Source organism: Odocoileus virginianus, unplaced genomic scaffold, assembly GCF_023699985.2.
Source record: "Odocoileus virginianus isolate 20LAN1187 ecotype Illinois unplaced genomic scaffold, Ovbor_1.2 Unplaced_Contig_6, whole genome shotgun sequence".
In the NCBI taxonomy this organism is placed as follows: domain Eukaryota; kingdom Metazoa; phylum Chordata; class Mammalia; order Artiodactyla; family Cervidae; genus Odocoileus; species Odocoileus virginianus.
The window spans coordinates 947,144-969,393 of NW_027224323.1; the positions used below are offsets into that span (position 1 = coordinate 947,144).

General features: G+C 43.8%; 1 long non-coding RNA gene across 3 annotated transcripts in view; it reads left to right on the plus strand.

Annotated features, from left to right (window-relative positions):
• The window catches only part of LOC110145893 (uncharacterized), a 108,769-nt gene that overhangs the window by 10,987 nt on the left and 75,532 nt on the right, over positions 1-22,250 (plus strand). For 2 of the 3 annotated variants that reach the window (XR_011486353.1, XR_011486352.1), the window contains exon 2: positions 10,738-10,871. This is a non-coding gene — a long non-coding RNA (uncharacterized lncRNA). Of the gene's footprint in view, positions 1-10,737; positions 10,872-11,619; positions 14,634-22,250 lie in introns of those variants that run through there. The other variant, XR_011486351.1, reaches the window with a different exon arrangement.

A 22,250-nucleotide genomic window follows, 5' to 3' on the forward strand; every position in this document is an offset into this window, starting at 1 on the left:
AGGAGGCATAAATAGCAAGGATCTACTAGAGCATACGGAATCATATTCAGTATCCTGGTATAAACAGTCATGGAAAAGAATATGAAAAAGATGTGTATGTGAACATTATGACCAAACTAGACAGCGTATTAAAAAGCAGAGACATTACTTTGCCAACAAAGGTCCGTCTTATCAAGGCCATGGTTTTTCCAGTGATCATGTATGGATGGGACAGTTGGACTATAAAGAAGGCTGAGCACCAAAGAATTGATGCTTTTGAACTGTGGTGTTGGAGAAGACTCTTGAGAGTCCCTTGGACTGCAAGGAGATCCAACCAGTCCATCCTAAAGGAAATCAGTCCTGGGTGTTCATTGGAAGGACTGATGCTGAAGCTGAAACTCCAATAATTTGGCCACCTGATGTGAAGAGCTGACTCATTGGAAAAGACCCTGATGCTGGGAAAGATTGAGGGCGGGAGGAGAAGGGGACGACAGAGGATGAGATGTTTGGATGGCATCACCGACTCAACAGACATGAGTTTGAGTCAACTCCGGGAGTTGGTGATGGACAAGGAGGCCTGGCTGCTACGGTCCATGGGGGTCACAAAGAGTTGGACATGACTGAGCAACTGAACTGAACTGAACTGATGTGTAACTGAATCACTTTGCTATATAGCAGAAATTAACACAACATTGTAAATCAACTGTACTTTAATAAATAAAAACAGACAACCTACCTAGAGATAGTACAGGGGAGGGAGAAATCCCTCCACCGCTCTCCCCAATCCCTCTTGAGTTCTTGTGGCTGGACTAATAATAAAATAGACACAAGACAGATGAACGGGGTGGGGGGGGGGGGGGACACATTTTTTGCATCCTTTTTATTAAAAAAAATTGGACTATAGTTGCCTTACAAGGTCGTGTTGTGTAAGTTGCTCACTTGTGTCTGACTCTTTGTGACCCCATGGACTGTAGTCCACCAGATGAGATTCTCCAGGCAAGAATACTGGGGTGGGTTGCCGTTTCCTCCTCCAGGGGATCTTCCTGACCCAGGGATCAAAGCCAGGTCTCCTGCACTGGCTGGACATCGGTTCTTTACCACTGAGCCACCAGGAACCAAAATAAATACTGGCCCAGGGCCGGTTTAGCTCCTGCCAAGAACCCTGCCCTTGGAGAATTTCTAGGTCCTGCTGTCACACCTTGGTTTATTTTTTTGGCTGCAGTGGGTCTTCGTTGTTGCGTGGGTTTTCTCTGGTTGTGACAAGCAGGAGCTGCTTACTTGTTGTGGCTCCCAGACTCTAGATCACAGGTTCAGTCACAGTGATACACGGGCTTAGGTGCCCTTCAGAATGTGGGATCTTCCCAGACCAAAGACAGACCCATGTCCCCTGCACTGACCAGTGGGCCACCAGGAAGTCCTTCCATATCCTTCTTAGTCCTGTTGTCCTCTGGGTCTCCGTGCATGCTGGACTCCAGTCATGATGGGAAACGCAGAATGCTTGCCTGTGATACACTTTTCACTTCAGTGTCTGTCCATCTTTGCTCGAGAGCCCATCCTTTCTACCTTCTACACCAACGTAGAGACCACATCTGTCATCCATTTACACTGAAATAATGTGTATCAATTCTTGCCACCCCATGGACTCCAGCCCACCAGGCTCCTCGGTCCATGAGATTCTCCAGGCAAGAATACTGCAGTGAGTTGCCATGCCCTCCTCCAGGGGATCTTCTCCACCCAGGGATGGAGCCCAGGTCTCCTGCAATGCAGGCAAATTCTTTACCATCTGAACCACCAGGGAAGCCCATCAATTCTCATACAGATATTCAAGAGATTTTATGTTTCTTTTGTTGTTGGTCTCTGATGCCGGAGACATCTTTTTTTCTTTTTTTCCTTCAATTGCATGCCTCCATCTACATGCAAGGAATTATAGATACTGAGCTTGATTTAGTAGAAATATCTTCAGGGGACCGACTTGCCACTAGGGGAAAGAGCACACCTTGCAGGTTCGCTGCTGGAAGAAAAGACATTAAAAGAAAGGAAAAAAAAAAAAGCAAGTGAGTCGAGATCATCAGTCCAAAATCAAGACTGTCTCACAATGGGAACTCTCCCTGGAAAACGAAAGAAGCATAAACAGAAGCAAGTGAAACCTCCGAGTGAAAGACAGATTTTTTTTTTTCTCAGCACGCATGATTATGAATCTTCTGAAAGCTCTGTGAGATACGGGGAAATATCTCTAAGTGGCTGCTCCCCCAACCCCAAAAATATTGCTCATTGCTCAGTCGTGGCCGACTCTTTGCGACCCCATGGACTGCAGCCTGCCAGGCTCCTCTGTCCAAGGGATTCTCCAGGCAAGAATACTGGAGTGGGTTGCCGTTTCCTCCTCCAGGGGATCTTCCTGACCCAGGGATAGAATCCACGTCTTCTGTGTCTCCTGCATTGGCAGGTGGATCCTTTACCCACTGAGCCATTCAAAGAAGCTGGTCTTTGTCTTTTCCGATCTCCCCGTTTGCTTTTTCTCTCACTTTGATAACTCTATCCACTGCTTGTTTTGGTTTTCTTTCCTTTTTCCTGGGTTTGTGCTTTTCTCCCAATTCTGGAAAAGCCTTACCTGTTACATCTTTTGAGTCTTATCTGTTTTCCTAATTTGCACATCCTCTTTTTTGTGACTGATGAGACGTAAGACCTTCATGTTCTGTGTTCCTTACAAATTTTTCTCATGTTATATCCCCGACCTGCATTTTTCTGTAACTTTTCCATTTTTGTATTCAGTGATTGCTATCCATCCTTTGGATTTTTTTATTTCCATTTTTTAAATTTAATCTGCTTTGTATGCTTTCACACATTTTTAAAATTAAATATTTGCTTTTAATAATTTACTCGGGAGGAGGAAATGGCAACCTGCTCCAGTATTCTTGCCTGGAGAACCCCATGGACAGAGGAGTCTGGTGGGCTACAGTCCATGGGGTCGCAAAGAGTCGGACACGAGTGACATGACTTAGCACATTTATTTATTTGGCTGCCCTGGGCCTTAGCTGCAACTCGAGAATTCTTAATTGCAGCATGTGGGATTTAGTTTCCTCCAACCAGGGATTCAACCTGGGCCTCCTGCATTGGAAGAGTCTTAGCCACTGGGATACCAGGGAAGTCCCTCTTTCATAGATTCTAACTGAATTTTTAGATTCAAAGAGTTTCTAAAATGTCAGTGTTGTCATGTCAGACTGATTACTTTCAACAGCCATACTCATACCCTTTAGTAGAAGTTTATCACCATCAGGATGCTTTTCAACATTTCAGACCTGGTATTCTAATTTCCCTATATCTCAGGAAAATAGCTCTGAGTGGCCCAAAGCCAAAGACAGAATCAGGAGGAACTGTCACCTTTTGTAATTTGCCATCAGCCTAACTAATTCACCTTTCCGTCTGTCTGTGCTCAGTCGTATCCAAGTCTTTGCTGACCCCATGAACTGCAGCACACTAGGCCTCCCTGTCCTTCACCACCTCCCAAAATTTCCTCAAACTCATATCCATCGAGTCAGTGATGCCATCCAACCCTCTCATCCTCTGTCGTCCCCTTCTCCTCCTGCCTTCCATCTTTCCCAGCATCAGGGTCTCTTCCAGTGGGTCAGCTGTTTCCGATGCACCCTCTATGCCCTCAAAGTGGAGTGGTTTCCCCCAGAGGTATTTGCTTTGGCTTCTGCCGGGAGCCAAGATAAATGCTGAGCTAGGGCTAGTTGAGCTCCTGCCCGAGAGTCCTACCCTGGAGGGTTTCCAGGTCCGGCTCCCAGGCCTTGGGTCCGTTCTGGTTTTTGGCTGCCCTGGGTGTTCCTTGTTTCTCGACTTTTCTCTGGCTGTGAGGAGCAGGGCCTACTCTCTTGCTATGCCTCCGAGATCCTGACCCAGGGATCGAACCCCACTTGGAACGCTTCTGAGTCACTGTTTACATCAGTCTCAATCCATCTTAGGGTGTGTCTGGCGGCTCAGATGGTAAAGAATCTGCCTGCAGTGTAGGAGACCCAGGTTTGATCCCTGGATTGGAAAGATCCCCTGGAGAAGGACATGGCAACCCACTCCAGTGTTCCTGCCTGGAGAATCTCATGGACAGAGGGGCCTGGTGGGCTACAGTCTGTGGGGTCGCAAAGAGTCAGACATGACTGAGCGACTAACACGTCCCACTCAATCTCCTGTCCACCTTTGCTAGAAAAGCACCAAATATATTCTTTCTACCTTCTGGGCTCACAAATACATCACATCTGTCATCCCTTGACATTTAATATGGCAAGTGATTGGGTTCTATCCAGTGCCCCTGGATCGATGCGCCTCTCAAAAGTAACCAGTGACTAGCTCTGACATCATCTTGTCCTGTCTTTCTCTTTCCTGACCTGCAAGTTGGAAGCACAATCATTAAGCTCTGAAATCTGGAGGTTGGAACATAAGCGTCTGAAAAAGAAAAATGTACTTTATGTTTGAGACTGGATTTCCCAAAGACCCAGGTGGTGCTAGTAATAAGGAACCCACCTGCAATGCAAGAGACAGAAGACATATGGGTTTGATCCCTGGGTCAGGAAGATTCCCCCGGAGGAGGGCATGGCAACCCACTCCAGTATTCTTGCCTGGAGACTCCCCTGGACAGAGCAGCCTGGCAGCTTACAGTTCATGGGGTTGCAAAGAGTTAGACACGACTGAGCAACTCACATTATAACTCAGAATGGTCCCTCTAGTTCAATGTGGACAAATGTTGGAGAAAGGGCATTTAGAGCTGAGTCCTGTCTGCTGAGATTTGATATTGTGCAAGCAAGAGTCCTGTCTGCTGAGATTTGATATTGTGCAAGCAAGAGTCCTGTCTACTGAGATTTGATATTGTGCAAGCAAGAAGGAAGGAGGTCTTTTCATACGAGAGACAGGAGAGGTGAATTACGTCCCCGTCAGTTGAAAACCAATGGTTACCCTTCACATCAAAAGTGACCACTTTTTCCATTGTGAAAAGGTGTTTCGACATCGTTAGGGATGCTGTAGCAGATGTTTCCTGTTAAATAGGAATCATTAAAGGATTATCATGGCTGTTTCTCTGAAGTGTTTCTCTGTACAAGGTCTGTGATTACTGTAACGACCAAGGGTTTCCTCGGTTTCACAGACATGCAGATTCATAATGTGCAGAAGGAAAGCCTACGATCTGCTTCTTTAAAACCTTGAGCAGTTCTTGCATGGTCTCAACCTTGAAAACTATTGACCTAATGAAACACTTGACATCCGTGTAGTCTTAAGTCACCTTCATCCCCACCACACCTACCACCAGCACCCTTATCACCACATCAGGGTATGTCATACTTTGTCAGCCACATGAGGACTGAGTCAAAAGCTCACTTGTGAAACAGGGGGGAAGCTTAATTAACTTCACTCTTTGCCATGCAACTTGATATTCTGAAGTAATTTTATAGAAGCACACTTGATTTACAATGCGGTGTTCACATCTGCTGTAAAGAAAAGTGACTCGGTGACTTTACTTACAAAGTGACTTATACATGTACATACATTCTTTTTCATTTTCTTTTCCACTATGGTTTATCACAGGATGTTGACTATAGTTCCCTGTGCTGTAGAATAGGACCTTGTTGCTTATCCATCCTATATACAATAGTTTGCAAATTCTAATTTGCAAATTCTAGTCCCAAATTCTCAGTCTATCCCTCCCCTGACCCCCACCCGCTTGTCAAACACAAGTCTGTTCTCTACGTCCGTGAGTCTGTCTTCTAGATAAGTTCATGTGTATCCTTTTTTTAAGATTCCACATGTGCGTGATATCATACGGTGTCTGTCTTTCCCTCTCTGATGTTCGTCACATAGTAAGATCATCTCTAGGTCGTCTATGTTGATGCAAATGACATTACCTCCTTCTTTTTTATGACTGAGTAATATTCCCTTGTGTGTATATATATTTACATTGCCACATCTTCTTTACCCCTTCCTCTGGTGGTGGTCATTTAGATGGCTTTTATTGGCATGATATTGAAATGCCCATTTAATGCTAGCTTTTCACCTGTGAAACATGGACCTCTGTCCATTGAGATGGGCCAGTGGGAACCTTGTACAACTGCAGAACAGTAAGCCACCTTAAAAATTAGTCCAGTTTTGTCCCATTCAACACTCACAGGAAACTAAATTCGTAGAGAACTTACACAAGTCGTGCACATCCTCTAGATAGAAAGGGGGAAGTGTAGTGCCTAATCTCGTATCTTTGGATGTATTTCTATTGCGTTGTCTACCAAACCGTATTCTGTGACTTACATTTAAATGACAGTCACCTACAGTAGACTTCTCAAGTAGTGCTAGTGGTCAAGAATCTGTCTGCAAATGCAGGAACATAAGACACGTGGTCATGTATGGATGTGAGAGTTGAACTATAGAGCTAAGCGCCAAAGAATTGATGCTTTTGAATTGCAGTATTGGAGAAGACTCTTGAGAGTCCCTGGGACTGCAAGGAGATCCAACCAGTCCATCCTAAAGGAAATCAGTCCTGAATGTTCGTTGGAAAGACTGATGTTTAAGCTGAAACGCCAATAATTTGGCCACCTGATGCAAAGAACTGACTCATTGGAAAAGACCCTGATGCTGGAAAGACTGAAGGCGGGAGGAGAAGGGGACGACAGAGGATGAGATTGTTGGATGGCATCACCGACACGATGGACATGAGTTTGAGTAAACTCCGGGAGTTGGTGATGGACAGGAAGGCCTGGCGTGCTGCAGTCCATGGGGGTCACAAAGAGTGGGACAGGACTGAGCGACTGAACTGTACTGTACTGTACTATAAGAGAAATAGGTTCAATGCCTGGGTTGGTAAGTTCCCCTGGAGGAGAAAATGGCAACCCACTCCAGTATTCTTGCCTGGAGGATCCCACGGACAGAGGAGCCTGGCAGGCTACCGCCCATAGAGTGCCAGAGACTCAGATTCGACTGAGGGACTAAACAACAGCAGTAGGCTAATTTACAAATGTAGGTTATATAAAAACCTTGCTTTCCAACGTACCGCTCAGAGAAGCCTCCCGAACGTGAGTCAGTGGGGTTGGGAAGTGTCCCTGGCCAGCCTCTCTTCACATGGAGCTGCCCCTGCGTTGCCAGTCCCCAGTTACTGATTGCTCCTCTCTGCGGCACAAACTGATTTAAAAAAAAAAAAAAAATGAGCCCTTTTGTCGCCGGCTTCTCTCTCAGAACTCACGCCAAACGTGCCATCGGCAGGGATCAAATGCTGGGACTTTGTGGGACTCACAGACATGGTTTCATGTGCAGGCTCCCGTCTTATCAGACCTTCGCACCAGGGGCTTTTTGATGTTAGAATCTATGAACATCAGCAAAGTGGACCTTCTCTAAGTCACACTGTACGGACTCTTATTAAGGAAACTAGTCTTTCCGTGCAGGTGGCGCAATCACACCCAGAGAGTCAGCATCCTGAGCTGTAATGTTGTGGGATCACGATGCTCCAAGAACTTTTTTTTCTTCACTTGAGAATGTTCCTTTATTATACATATTCATTTATTATATACATACATGTATATATGGCTTCCCTGATAGCTCAGCTGGTAAAGGATACACCTGCAATGCAGGAGATCCTGGTTTTGATTCGTGGGTTGTGACAATCCCCTGGAGAAGGGAAAGGCTACCCACCTCAGTTTTCTTGGGCTTCCCTCGTAGCTCAGCTGGTAAAGAATCTGCCTGCAATGCGGGAGACCTGGGCCCGATCCCTGGGTCGGGAAGATCTGCTGGAGAAGGGAAAGGCTACCCACTCCAGTACTCTGGCCTGGAGAATTCCATGGACTGTATAGTCCATGGGGTCGCAGAGTCAGACATGATTGAGTGACTTTTACTTTCATTTTCACATACATATATGTTATTTCTTGGGCTCCAGAATCACTGCAGACAGTGACTGCAGCCGTGAAGTTAAAAGATGCTTGCTCCTTGAAGGAAAGCGATGACAAACCTACTGCATGGCTGTGCTTCAAGTCCCTTTTGTCGTGTCCGACCCCATGTGACCCCGTGGACTGTAGCCCACCAGGCTCCTCTGTCCATGGGGTTCTCTAGGCAAGAACACTGGAGGGAGTTGCCATGCCCTCCTCCAGGGTATTTTCGCAACCCAGGGATGGATCCCAGGTCTCTTGCATCTCCTGCCTTGGCAAGCAGATTCTTTACCACTAGTGCCCCCTGGGAAGCCCCTGTCGAAACTTAGATAACCCCAAAAAGTATATCACAGAACAGAATTCAGTGAGGCTGTCTGCAGTAAATTAGAAAGCTTAATATCCTTTTTCAGTAACAAAATAAACCTGACATGTGCCCTGATGTATAGAGCGTTAACTGGCTTGTTATAAAAATCATGTCACATGAAATAAACACTGGATTAAAGCAGGTAAACAAAACAGAAGGTTAATTAAAATACATCCAGTTTGTGAAGTGACCAGCAAGCCGTCATAATGAATTTCCCAGTAAAAGACAAGGAGGACTACTGATATACAAAATAACATGGATGAATCTTAAGAAGAAAAAAAAAAAGACAAGGAAAGAAGCAAGACACCATAAAACAAACTCAGAGAAGCAACAGTCACTCCAAATAGCGAAGCAACTCTTTGGCATCGCAAAGAGTCGGACACAACTGAATTGACTTAGCATGCATGCATGCACGCCTTGGTCAAGACCCATGGACAGGTACACTCATAATTGTGTACCTGTAAACACATATCGGCAACATAATAATTTATTTTTAATATATTTCTAAATATAAACATTTATAAATATACATGTATGATGACTTAAGGAATGGAAAGAACTATGAACAGATCAATAGCCCTATCATAAATCTACTAAAGTAAAATGTCCACCTCTGTGGGTGTGACATGTGCGTTCACTTCCAGCTTTCTTGTGTTTGAGAATTTCAGTGTTCCACGTTGGAAATATCATGTGATAACTTTATGTTGTGTGTGCTCCATTGTGTCTGAATCTCTGTGACCCCATGGACCATAGCCCACCGGGCTCCTCTGTCCATGGGATGCTCCAGGCAAGAATACTGGAGTGGGTTGCCATTTCCTTCTCCAGGGGATCTTCCCAACCCAGGGATGGAACTCAACGTCTCCTGCGTTGGCCGTCAGACTCTTTACCTCTAGCGCCATCTGGGAAGCCCAATAACTATTAATACATCTTAGAAAAAGCTAAAACATGCTGCTTCCATGGAGGCAAGAAAATAGAAAAGACTTGGCATAAGTTACCTAGAAGCGGAGAGACCAGTGTTCTAAGTGAACTTTGAGATGGTCATCATTCGTTTTAAGAAACCTCCAGCTAAAGCATGTTAATGACTTTGCTCTATGTTGCCTTAAACACATTTATTTTATCGGAGGCAGCATTTTTGACTTCTTCATAATGCTGAGCAAAATGTAACCTGCATTTAATTGAGCATGATGATACAATGAAGATTTGTGCTTCTTTGTTCAACCCAAATATGCAGATAGCATGTGAATTTATAAACTGGAACTCAACAATGAACTGGGTCATAAACACATTCTTCCACCTGTTTTGTGCACACATACAAAATATTATTACCAGGAGTGGCCATGACCATTTGTTTCTCTGTCAGATGTTCTTTATAGATTGCAGTATTGGTTTTGTATGTTTGTCGTTCAGTCATGTCCAACTCTTTGTGACCCCACGGATTGTATGTTGCCTGTAGCCCGTCCTTGGAATTCTCCAGGCAAGAATACTGGGGTGGGTCACCATTTCTTCTTCCAGTGATCTTCCTGACTCAGGGATCAAACTTGGGTCTTCTGCATTGCAGGCAGTGATACATTATGGAAGCAATTTCCACATATAAGTCAATTTGAACCATAGTCTCTGGATGACAAGCTAGTTGTAAAGATGCACCATCAAATCTAAAATGCCACTGAGGGGACCTCCATGGTGGTCCAGTAGTTAAGACTCTGCACTTCCAAGGTTTCAGGTTTATGTCTGATACCTGGTCAGGGAACTAAGATTCCACATGCCACATGATGTGGCCAAAAAACCAAAATATAAACCAGAAGCAATGTTGCAACAAATTCAATAAAGACTTTAAAAATGGTCCACCTCAAAAAAAAAAAAATCTAAAAAAGACACTTGAATCATGTCTTTGTAATATATTAATACTATAATTAGTAGTTTAGTTAATCTTTGTGCAAGAAATGACCACAGAAAAAAAGCCAGTCACTGGAGAAGTTTTATTTCATTGGGCGTTTCAGTTATGGATCAGGTGGTAAAGAATCTGCCTGCCAATGTGGGATATGCAGGTTCGATCCCTGGGTTGGGAAGATCCTACTGGAGGAGGAAATGACAACCCACTCCAGTATTCTCTTGCCTGGAGAGTCCCATGGACAGAGGAGCCTGGTGGGCTACAGTCCATGGGGTCACAGAGTCAGACTGAAGCAACTTTACATGCATGCACCGTTCAGTAGAGGGAACTGTATTCAGTATCTTGTGATAAACTATAATGGAAAAGAATATATTAAAAAGAAAGTCTGTATGTGTGTAAGTGAGTCATTTTACTATACAGCAAAAATTGTCACAACACTGTAAATCAGCTATTCTTCAACAACAACAAAAAATTTAATTTCAACAATTAAAAAAAAAAAAGAATTTTCTCAGTAGTTGCAAAAGTCATTCAAGGATTGTAACCATATCTATTGACACATTATCACTGTTCACTTCTTCATTGTCTCTCCATTGAGATATGTTCATTTTTACGTTTCCCAGGTGGTGCTAGTGGTAAAGAACCCGCCTGCCAATGCAGGAGACGTAAGAGACCTGGGTTTGATCCCTGGGTGGGAATCATCCCCTGGATGTTGCCAGTGTCGTTGCCTGGAGAATCCCATGGACAGAGGAGTCAGGTGAGCTGCAGTCCATGGTGTCGCAAAGACATGATTGAATGACTTTCACTCACTTGCATCATTAAGCCAGAGGGCACAGACTGGATTCAGCACACTGTCTGTGTAAATTCTTTGCCTCTTTGTGCTGTTCTCTCAGGAGCTGCCTGCTGTCTTGGGAGTGAATGAGGAGAAAGATAGGGGTTGTGGTTATATCTTCATTTTCTACAAATGAATATTTTTATATGTAAAATCCATTTCACATTGATCCATCGCTGGTTAGGCTGTGATTGCAATGTGTATAATGTGTATAAACCATGCTGAATGCTGTCTCACGGCAACTCACATATCCTTAGAGGAAGCGGCTGAATATAAATTTAGAGACACAGATTCCTGTTTGTAGAGGTAGATGGAGATATCTGAGAGTTGCAACTTTCCAACCTAAATCCATACTGAGGAGTTTATATCTCGAAGCGTGAAAAAGAGAAAAGGAACAGATTCTTCTCCTAAATCTTTACCAGCTTTGGATTCTTAACCAGCTGAGCTACAAGGGAAGCCCAAGAAAACTGGAGTGGGTAGCCTTTCCGTTCTGGAGAATCCCATGGACGGAGGAGCCTGGCAGGCTGCAGTCAGTCTATAGGGTCGCAGAGAGTCAGAAGCGACTGAGCATGCTTTGACACTGGTGTTTACAGTCAGCAGGAAAGTCAGCTCTCCTCACCAGAGACCTGAACTCCCATTCAGACTCCACGGTTCTTTTATATGTCTGTATCAGTTTGGCAGAGTCAGACGTTGCTGGTGGGATGTGGAATCTTCCTTGAAGCATGCCAGCTCTTACCCGGTAGCACATGGATTCCCTAGTTATGGGGCATGGACTTGGTTGCCCCACTGCAAGTAGGATCTCGGCTCCCTGGCCAGGGATGGAAACTGAGTCTCCTGCACTGGAAGGTGAAGTCTTAACCACTGGACCCCCAGGTCAGTTCCCAGACTCCCTTTTTTAATACGTGCGATCCACAGCTCTTTTATTAAGTGATTGTCTTTTATCTTGGAGAACTGCCATTCCTGACCGAAAACCTCACCTTTGGGCATTTTTCAATATGTACTAAGAAGTGTTCACTGGTGCTCAGACGGTGAAGCGTCTGCCTACAATGCGGGAAACCTGGGTTCAATCCCTGGGTCGGGAAGATGCTCTGGAGAAGGAAATGGCAACCCACTCCAGTACTCCTGCCTGGAAAATCCCATGGACAGAGGAGCCTGGTAGGCTACAGTCCACGGGGTCGCAAACAGTCGGACACGACTGAGCAACTTCACTTTCACTTAAGACCTGTTCCCAGTGTGCGTGAAATACAAATGAACGAGTCGAATCCACCAAACTCAGAATACCAGATTTACTGCTGACGAAGAACATGCCAGAGGTTCTACAGAATCACCGCCTGAGAAATAAATGAGTCAAGATAAAAACAGTTACTTTCAGCAGTGTAGAGGCAGAAGGTGTTTATCTACAGATCCAAGAAGCACTGCATAGTTCCACAATAAGGCCTCAGGCCAGACAGTGGACACAAACACTCCGAAAGGCTTTGCTTTGCTCATTCCGGAAATTCAGAGTCTACCTAGAGACATCTTCCTCTGAGAGAGCTGACTGATAACAAGCTTTTTTTGTGTGTGGTTTTGCTGTGTTGCTTCTTTTGAAAGAGGACCAAATAACCTTGCAATACTTAACCTGCCAAAGTGAAGTGAAGCATTAGTCACTCAGTCGTGTCCGACTCTTCGCAACCCCATAGACTGCAGCCGGCCAGGCCCTCTGTCCGTGGGATTCTCCGGGCAGGAACACTGGACTGGGTTGCCATGCCCTCCTCCAGGGGATCTTCCTGACCCAGGGATCAAACCCAAATCTCCTGCATTGCAGGCAGATTCTTTACCATCTGAGCCTTTACCGGGGAAGGCTTCAGCAATTAGATTATTTCCAAGGCTATCATTTAGCTCTTCCAGCCTGTTTCTACAAAATAGGTGAAGATGTTTAACACACTCTTTGGTGTCTTTGACGGGGAAAGATAAAATTCTCTTTCTCTCAAAGAAACCACCACGAAGACCATTTGCAAAATACAAAAGGATGCATTCTTTGTCGAGTGCTGGTAAGAACGCCATGCAGTTTTCCGTGTGATCACAAAAGTAACAGTTAATGTCGACAAGGTCTGAACATCAGGGCATCGTGGCTTCTGACAGGCTTTTTATCTGAAGAGAGAAACCAAATGCAGCAAAACAACAATAGCAGAAACAACAACAATCATGAGAAGAGTAGGTGGGAATTTGGAAATGATTAAGGGACTTACCCTGTTCACACTTTTAAGTGCTAAAAGTTGGCTTGAAAACACCGTGGTCGAAACAGAACACTCTACCACGAAATTGTTTAAACTTGTGTTCAAAACCAGCCTTAACGCTTTCTAGACAAATGGGGTGGGATGCGTTCCGGGGTCTTTCAGTCTTCCAATCAACATTTTAGAGATTATTAAGGCTTCTGCGGCTCCTGCATTGCAGGCAGATTCTTTACTGTTGGGCCCCCGGGAAAGTCCAGAGTTTATTAGTTCTTGCTCCAACACCGGCTGTGGAAATCAATTTAGGTCAATTGTGTAGAATATTCCAGTCAAGAATCTGCCATAGCATATGCAGTCTTGAAGTCAAGGGAGATTCCAAACGAATGTCGACAGTCAGTTTTCATATTCAGCCAAGATCTGAATTAACTTGAATATCAAAATTACTTTCTATTCCAGGAGGAAAACAGAAGAGAATTTGAGTGGTAAAGGTGTATGTCCTTAATCCTTCATATGGCTCTCATTTTAGTGCAAGTTTCTATAGAAATTAAGTGCTTCCCACGTGGCTCAGATGGTAAAAAATCTGACTGCAACGTAGGGGACCAGGGTTCGGTCCCTGGGCCGGGAAGATTCCCTGGAGAAGGGCATGGCAACCCACTCCAGTATTCTTGCCTGGAGAATCCCATGGACAGAGAAGCATGGCAGGCTACACAGTCCATGGGGTTGGAAAGAGTCGGACATGACTTGGCGACTAGCATTCCATTGCATTCTGTAGGAAGTAATGATAGGATGAGCCTGTGTGTCCTGAAAAAGGGAAAATATTAATATGCAAAATTGATGCTTTTGCTGACCCACAGCCTTCATCCTTGACTGAAGCCCATCTCCTGGCTGGAACGTCACATATTTTCTGAGGATGCCCATTTAGCAATTAGCTTCTGAAACCCTATTTAGCTGTGTCTTCTTACAGGTATGACAAACGTGAATTTAAAGGTGTGATCAGGTGGCCTCAGAACTCATCATTCATTCAAAATTGGAAGGTGTTAAGGAAAACTGTGACAACTTATCTTTCACCTATGATCTTTATATTGACATTTCAAGGTCTGTAGGTGGATCCCTTTCACGGTTCATTACGCTTCTTGGTACTCCATTCTATTTTGGGGGCTTCCCTGGTAGCTCAGCTGGTAAAGAATCTGCCTGCAATGCAGGAGACCCTGGTTCAATTCCTGGGTCGGGAAGATCCCCTGGAGAAGGGATAGGCTACCCACTCCAGTATTCTTGGGTTTCCCTGGTGGCTCAGATGGGTAAAGAATCTGCCTGCAATGTGGGAGATTATTTTTTAAAATATTTATTTATTCATTTATTTATTTGGCTACACAGGTCTTAGATGTGGTATGTAGGATCTAGTTCCCTGACCAGGGATCAAACCCGGGTCCCCTGCATTGGGAGCACAGAGTCTTAGCCCTGGGCCACCAGCAAAGTCCCTCAACTTGTTTTTATATATATATATCATTATTATTATTATATATTATATATATAATACATATATAAAATAATCTAATTATATTATATATCTAATATATAATATATATCTAATTATATAATATATAATATTATATTATATTATTTATATGTTATAAATTAAGTTATATAAATTATTAATTATATTATATTATATATATTATATATAAATAAAATATATTATATATAATATATAAATCTATATATAAAATATAATATATATTAATAAAATATCTATATATAATATAATATAATATATAAATATATATAAATATCTATTATATTAATATATATAAATATATATTTATATAAAATAAAATATATATATTTATATAAAATAAAATATATATATTTAAATAAAAATAAAATATATTTATATATAAATATAAGTTTGTATTTATATTATATTAATTATAATAGTTATAAATTATTATAAATTAAATATATTATAAATAAAATATTTAATATATCATATATATTTTATATATACTTATAATATATCTATAATATATAGAATATATATTAGATACATATCTAATATATAGCTAATATATAATAATATATAATCTAATAAGATTATATTATATATATTTAGAAAAATTATATATGTTTAGAAAGTTCTTAATACACATATATATTTACATACATATGTGTGTGTGTGTTTGATGGGTGGGATAAATTCAGAGATTAGGAGTGACATGTACCCATTACTGTATATAAAAGCGATAACTGCCAAGGACCTATTGCATAGCAAAGGGTTGCTATATCCAGTATCTTACAGTAACTTGCCACGGAAAAAAATCTTTAAAAAGATAATATATGTATAGCTGAATCATATATATATATATATACATATATATATGTATATATAGCTGAATCATATATATATATACAGCTGAATTGCCTTGCTGCGGAGCTGAAACCACCACACTGTAAATCACCTCCGTTTCAGCTTTTGATACATCGGGGCAATGAAATCTGTATGTAAACTTATCTCCTCTATGAGACTGAATCCTCTCGATGAGGAAATTGTCTGCTCCACTAGTAACCTAAAAGCACAAACTAACATCCATTAATAGGCAATTTAACATCGAACCATCGCTCTTGACTAGAACAATGCACCTGTTTTTACCAGCACATAAGCCAGGCTTCTCTTCATGTCTTTCTCTCACAGGCTGGGCTAGTCTATTCATAGGCTTCCCTGTTGGGTCAGAGGGTAAAGAATCTGCTGCAACACGGGAAGACCTGGGTTCAATCCCTGGGTCAGGAAGATTCCAATCCCTGGGTCGGGAAGATTCCCTAGAGGAGGGCAAGGCAACCCGCTCCAGTGCTCTTGCCTGGAGAACCTCAAGGACAGAGGAGCCTGGCAGGCTACAGTCTCTGAGGTTGCAAAGAGTCGGACACGACTGACCGACTTAAACACAGCATGGTCTGTTCATAAAGAAAGCAATTTCACCAAACGCTTCTCTGATGCTCTGACTATTGCTTTGGCAAACTTCATAAGCCATAACAGGGTTGTGTCACTGCCTTAGAAATGACTGGATATTATGTCTCATGGGACCGCCCTTCAGAATACCCTGCGTTACGATCATCTATGAATCCTTTGTGTTTTGTGTGCGTGATTGAGCTCCTGTGATTTTAAGATCACTTGCAGCCAGCAGGAAAACAGAAAGGGAAGAAGCTGACTGTTTCCAAAGTTTGCTTTATGTAACAAAGTTAACCATCACTGTTAAGAGGCCCTAACAGTGTCTGTGTTGACACATGTTTTACATCCTCTTAAACTCCTTTCTGCTTGTGAAGCTCCATTTAGAATGCTAGTCTGCTTTATATCCTTGTTCAAGTACTTCCTTTATCTGAAGTAAGACACGAAAACTTCTGAATAGCCAAGAATAAGATTTCTTTATAATTTTGTTCTAAAGCTTCTTTCTTTCTTTCTTTTTTAAATACAGTTAAAAATTAAAAACAATACGGGCCTTCCCTGGAGGTCCACTGGTTGAGACTCTGTACTCCCAATGCAGGGGGCCCCAGGCTCGATTGCTGGTCATGGAACTAGCTCCCACATGTCACAACTAAAGATCCAGTGCATCTAAATTGATGAATAAATTAAACATTTTGAAAAGACAACACTACTGGAACTCTGGGCTTCCCTGGCGGCTCAGAGGTACAGAATCTGCTTGCAGTGCAGGATACCCAGGTTTGATCCCTGGGTGACGAAGGTCCCTGGGGTAGAAAATGGCAACCCACTCCAGTGTCCTTGCCTGGAGAATCCCACGGACAGAGGAGCCTGTCGGGCTACAGTCCACGGGGTCACAGAGAGTCAGGTACGACTGAGTGGCTAACACTTTTGCGGGCACTCTATGGGAACGGTCAAGTGAAGGTCACATTCATCAGCTGTATAAACTTCACGTACCACTGGCTATTCAGAAAGGTTTCCTGTGTTACTTCAGATAAAGAAAGTCCTGAACAAGGAGATAAAATACACTAGCTTTCTAAATAGAGCTTCACAAGCAGAAAGGAGTTTAAGTGGATTAAAAAAAAAAAACTGTGTAAACATAGTCAGGCACTGTCACGGCCTCTTAGCAGGGATGGTTAAATGTCAACCAGATTTGTCAACAGAATTCAGCAGAAATTAAGTGTTTAAGAACTCCCTGGTGGCCGAGTGGTTGGGACTTGGCCTAACAATGCGGGGGACATGGGTTCCATCCCTGTTGGAAAAATAAGATCCCCCCCATGATGCATAAAGGGAAAGAAGGAAGGAAAATATGGAGGAAGGATGGAAGGAAAGAAAGAAAAAGAAGGAAGGAAGGAAGGAAGGAAAGAGGGATGGAAGGAAAAAAGAATGAAGAAGAAAGAAATTTGACACCCTGCGGTTCAGTGGTACAATATTGTAAAGTAATTAGCCTCCAACTAATAAAAATAAATGAAAAAATAAATAAAATTTTAAAAACTAAAAAAAAAAAAAGATTCCATCTGGTGTGCAGGAAACCTGGACTCGATCCCTGAGTCAGGAAGATCCCCCGGAGGAGGCCATAGTTAATTGTGCAGTTCATTGTGTTCGGTATGTTCATATTGCTTTGCAGCTCTCTGGGACTTTCTCATCCTGCAGCGCAGAACCTCTGTAGCTGTGAAATACCGGCTTCCCATCCTTGGTATACACTTTGCTACTTTCTGTGTCTCTGACTTTACCCACTTAGATACTTCATAGGAGTGCAGTCCACTATGTATCTCTTTGTGCCTGGCTTACTTTGCTTAGCATCATGTCCTGGGCGTTCATTCATGTTTCTAGCAGGTGACCTGGTTTCCTTCCTTTTTTAAAACAAAACAAAATATTTGTTTATCATTGATATTAATAATTGATAAATAATTATCAACTAAATATATATTTTTTTAGTGTATCAGGCTGTTCCTCAGCAGTCAGTGAAAAGCCCTTCTCAGCACACCCTCCTGGTGTTGTATTTGCCCCCTGCTAGCACGCCTGGCGGGGACCACAGACGTCATCTCACTGCAATGTTTAATTATGGTGGTAGTCACGGGGTCCAGGCTACGGATAATAAACACGTTCAGGTATGGATCACATGGATATCCACACATGGATAATAAACTGCGTTTGGAGGTATGAAGTGAAACAGCCCAGCAGAGGCTCAAGTACTTGTATTCCTCTTGCAGATGTAAAACAGCCCACGTTTTAAAGGATGCTGGTCTTCTTCAGCTGGGCTGGCCTTCATTGCTGCGCTGGGGGCTTATCTCTAGTTGCGGGATGGGGGCTCCTCTCTGCCTGTGGTTCTTGGGCTTCTCACGCAGTGGCCTCTCTTGTGGCAGAGCATGCAATCTTCAGGAGTAGTGGCTCCCGGGCCCCAGAACACAGGTTCATAGTCGTGGTGCCCAGCGCTCACTTGCCCCATGGCCTGCTGGGTCTTCCTAGACCAGGAATCAAACCCATATTCTCTTGCTTTCCCAGGTGGGCACTTTACCACTGAGGCACCAGGGAAGCCCCCAAAACCCCGCATTTTAAAGACCTTCATATATTCTTACCACCGCTTAGGAACCGTTTGATAAAGTACAATATCTGCATGAAGTGAAGTGAAGTGAAGTGAAAGTTGCATCTGACTCTTTGTGACCCAGTGGACTGTACAGTTCATGGAGTTCTCCAGGCCAGGATACTGGAGTGGGTAGCCTTTCCCTTCTCCAGGGGATCTTTCCAACCCAGGGATCGAACCCAGATCTCCCGCATTGCAGGTAGATTCTTTACCAGCTGAGCCACAAGGGAATGTATTTGAGCCACAAGAGATGCATTTAAATTCTTCTGAAATGGAGAATACTGGAGTGGGTAGCCTTTGCCTTCTCCAGGGGATCTTCCCAACCCAGGGATCAAACCCAGGTCTTCTGCATTGCAAGCGGATTCTTCACCAGCTGAGCCACCAAAGAAACCCGAGAATACTGGAGTGAGTTAGCCTATCCCTTCTCCAGCGGATCTTCCCGACCCAGGAATGAAGCAGCATCTCCTGCATTGCAGGCAGATTTTTTACCAACTGAGCTATCAGGGAAGCCAGTAAAATACGTCAGCACAGATGATGCATTTGCTTTCCATAATGCTGATAAGCTCTATAATGCTCTGAACATCCATTGTTAATTATTTTAAAGTGTTTCATCAGTATGAAATTTTGAACCACTCAGTATCAGTTAGAAGTAACAGAAATCTACCACAATAACAGGATTGATTTCAACATAGCACACCTAATCCAATAATGGTTACATGCAATATCCCGTTTAATATAAGCTGGCAGTCAGAGAAAAGGACTTAATATACTGCTTTTAGGAGCAGAGTACCATATGCATATATCCGATGTTCCAAAATTGGAGCAGAGTAAGTGATTTATAGCTAATCCTGTTTAACACATTCCACGGACTATTCCACAGCTGTATGGGAGCCACGTGAACAAGGTCGATGCTAACATTTTGTTTATCGACGTATTTGTTAATGTCTGGGTGCACTGGGTCTTCGCTGCTGCACATGGGCATTGTCAAGCCCTGGCGAGTGGGGGTTTACTCTCTAGCTTCAGTTCTCGGGCTTGTTGCCGTAGCTTCTCTGGCTGTGGAGCTAAAGCCCCGGAGTTGCCGTCTATGGGCGGGCTTGGTCGCCCCATGGCGTGTGGAATCCCCGATCAGTGGTCAAACCCGTGTCCCCTGCAGCGGCAGGGGCGTGCTTAACCACTGTATCACCGAGGAAGCCCCAGTTAGGTCTTAAAAGGATGAGCAGGACGGGGACCATTCCGCAGGGAACAGCCACACCATGTGCGTCCACTTGTCAGTAACATTTGCCATCAGCGTGGACTCAGTCCCTAGAAACAAAGTGATCGCTCTGTCATGTCCAACTCCTTGCCACCCCATGAACTGGAGCCCCACCAGGCTCCTCTAGTCCACGCGATTGTCCAGGCAGGAACACTGGGGTGGGTTGCCCTGCCCTCCTCCAGGGGATCTAAGACCTCACTCCAGCAGTAGGACGGAGTGTGCTTCCCTAACCAAAAGGAGATCATACTATCGTGTAGGTGATGCTGCTATTATATGAGAATTGAGAAAACTCAGGTCTCCGTGCGTGAGGAGGATATTTACAGCTGGAGGAGAAACTGCCAGCTCTGACGAGAAACAGAAAGCAATGGCTGGCAGAGGCAGCATCATTTGGAGGCTGCTCATCAAGAAGTTTCTCCCAGGGACCTCCCTGGTTGTCCAAAGGTTAAGACTTCGCCTTCCTATGCACCGGTACGGGTTGGATCCCTGGTCAAGAAGCAAAGATTCCACATGCCTCTGTGATGCAGAGAAAAAAAACAATATATAAAATGGGAGCAACATTGTAACAGATTCAGTAAAGACTTTCTTCAAAAAGAAATAGCTCTAAAAAAAAAAAAGTTTATCCCATGGTAGGTAAGACCCCATGTACTGTAGCCCACCATGCCTTCCTCCAGGGGACCTTCCTGACCCAGGCATAGAGCCCAAGTCTCCCTCATTGCAGGCACATTCTTTACCGACTGGGGATTTGGAGATTTGAACATGTTTGCATCAGAACCAAGAGCATGTAGAGGGAAACTCCATGGGATTTTCTAGGCAAGAATACTGGAGTGGCTTGCCATTTCCTCCTCCAGGGGATGTTCCCCCCCCCTCCCAGGGATCGAACCCCTGTCTCTTGTGTCTCCTAAATTGGCAGGTGGGGTCTTTACCACTAACGCCACCTGGGAAGCCCAGGTAAGGAATAGGAGTAGCCTAGTGTATGGGACAAGATTAACGGTGTGAGACGAATATCAAGGTAACATGAGGGTATAAACTGTTTAAAAGGTTTTCATTTCACCTGGAGTCGCACTTGAAGAAAAGGGTGTCCCCAATTCTAAGCACATCCAAACAGCCGTACGTGTTAACAATTCTAAAGGAATGGAAACAGCCCTAGCCCACAGATGTCTTGTCTCAATTCTTGTGTTTTGATGGGTAGTGATTTAGGGAATTTTCCCTCTGTGTACTCCTGGATCTGATGTAAACATTTTCAACTCTCCAAATCCCCAGTCAGTAAAGAATCTGCCTGCAGTGGGGGAGACTTGGGTTCTATCCCTGGGTGGGGAAGATCCCCTGGAGGAAGGCATGGCTACCCACTCCAGTGTTCTTGCCTGGAGAATCCCCATGGACCAGAGGAGCCTGGTGGGGCTACAGTCCATGGGGTCACAGAGAGTCGGACAGGACTGAAATGACTTAGCATAGCATAGAAATAGACACATAATGCATGCAATTTTCTGGGACTCAAACTCAGATGCAGCGAGAATGGAGAACATGCTTAAAATCATAACATCATGGATGGAACCATGTATAGAATGATGCTTGGAAATCAGGGTGAATGCAGGATGGTCTGCAATATATGTCTGAACTCCACCTTCTTTGGGAATTATTTCCATAAAGAAACCAGGGGAAAGGGGCCCCATCAGATGTGGTGACTGCTGAGGGCTGACTTCCCTGTGTCCTCATGTGGTGGAAGGGGCAAGGGAGCTCTCACTTCCTGCTACCATCATAGTCAAAGGTACAGTTTTTCCAGGAGTCATGTATGGATGTGAGAGTTGGACCATAAATAAGGCTGAGCACCGAAGAACTGATGCTTTCCAACTCTGATGTTGGAGAAGACTTGAGAGTCCCTTAGGACTACAAGGAGATCCAACCAGTCCATCCTAAAGGAAATCAGTCCTGAATATTCATTGGAGGGACTGATGCTGAAGCTGAAACTCCAATACTTTGGCCACCTGATTCGAAGAGCTGACTCATTTGAAAAGACCCCGATGCTGGGAAAGATTGAAGGCGGGAGGAGAAGGGGACGACAGAGGATGAGATGGTTGGATGGCATCACCGACTCAATGGACATGAGTTTGAGTAAACTCTGGGAGTTGATGATGGACAGGGAGGCCTGGCGTGCTGCAGTCCATGGGGTCACAAAGAGTCAGACACAACTGAGCGACTGAACAAGAATCATCACCTTGGGGTCGGGTTTCTTTCTTTTTTAAATTGCTTTTTTAAATTGTGTTCTGTCAGGTTCTACTGTACAGCAAAGTGA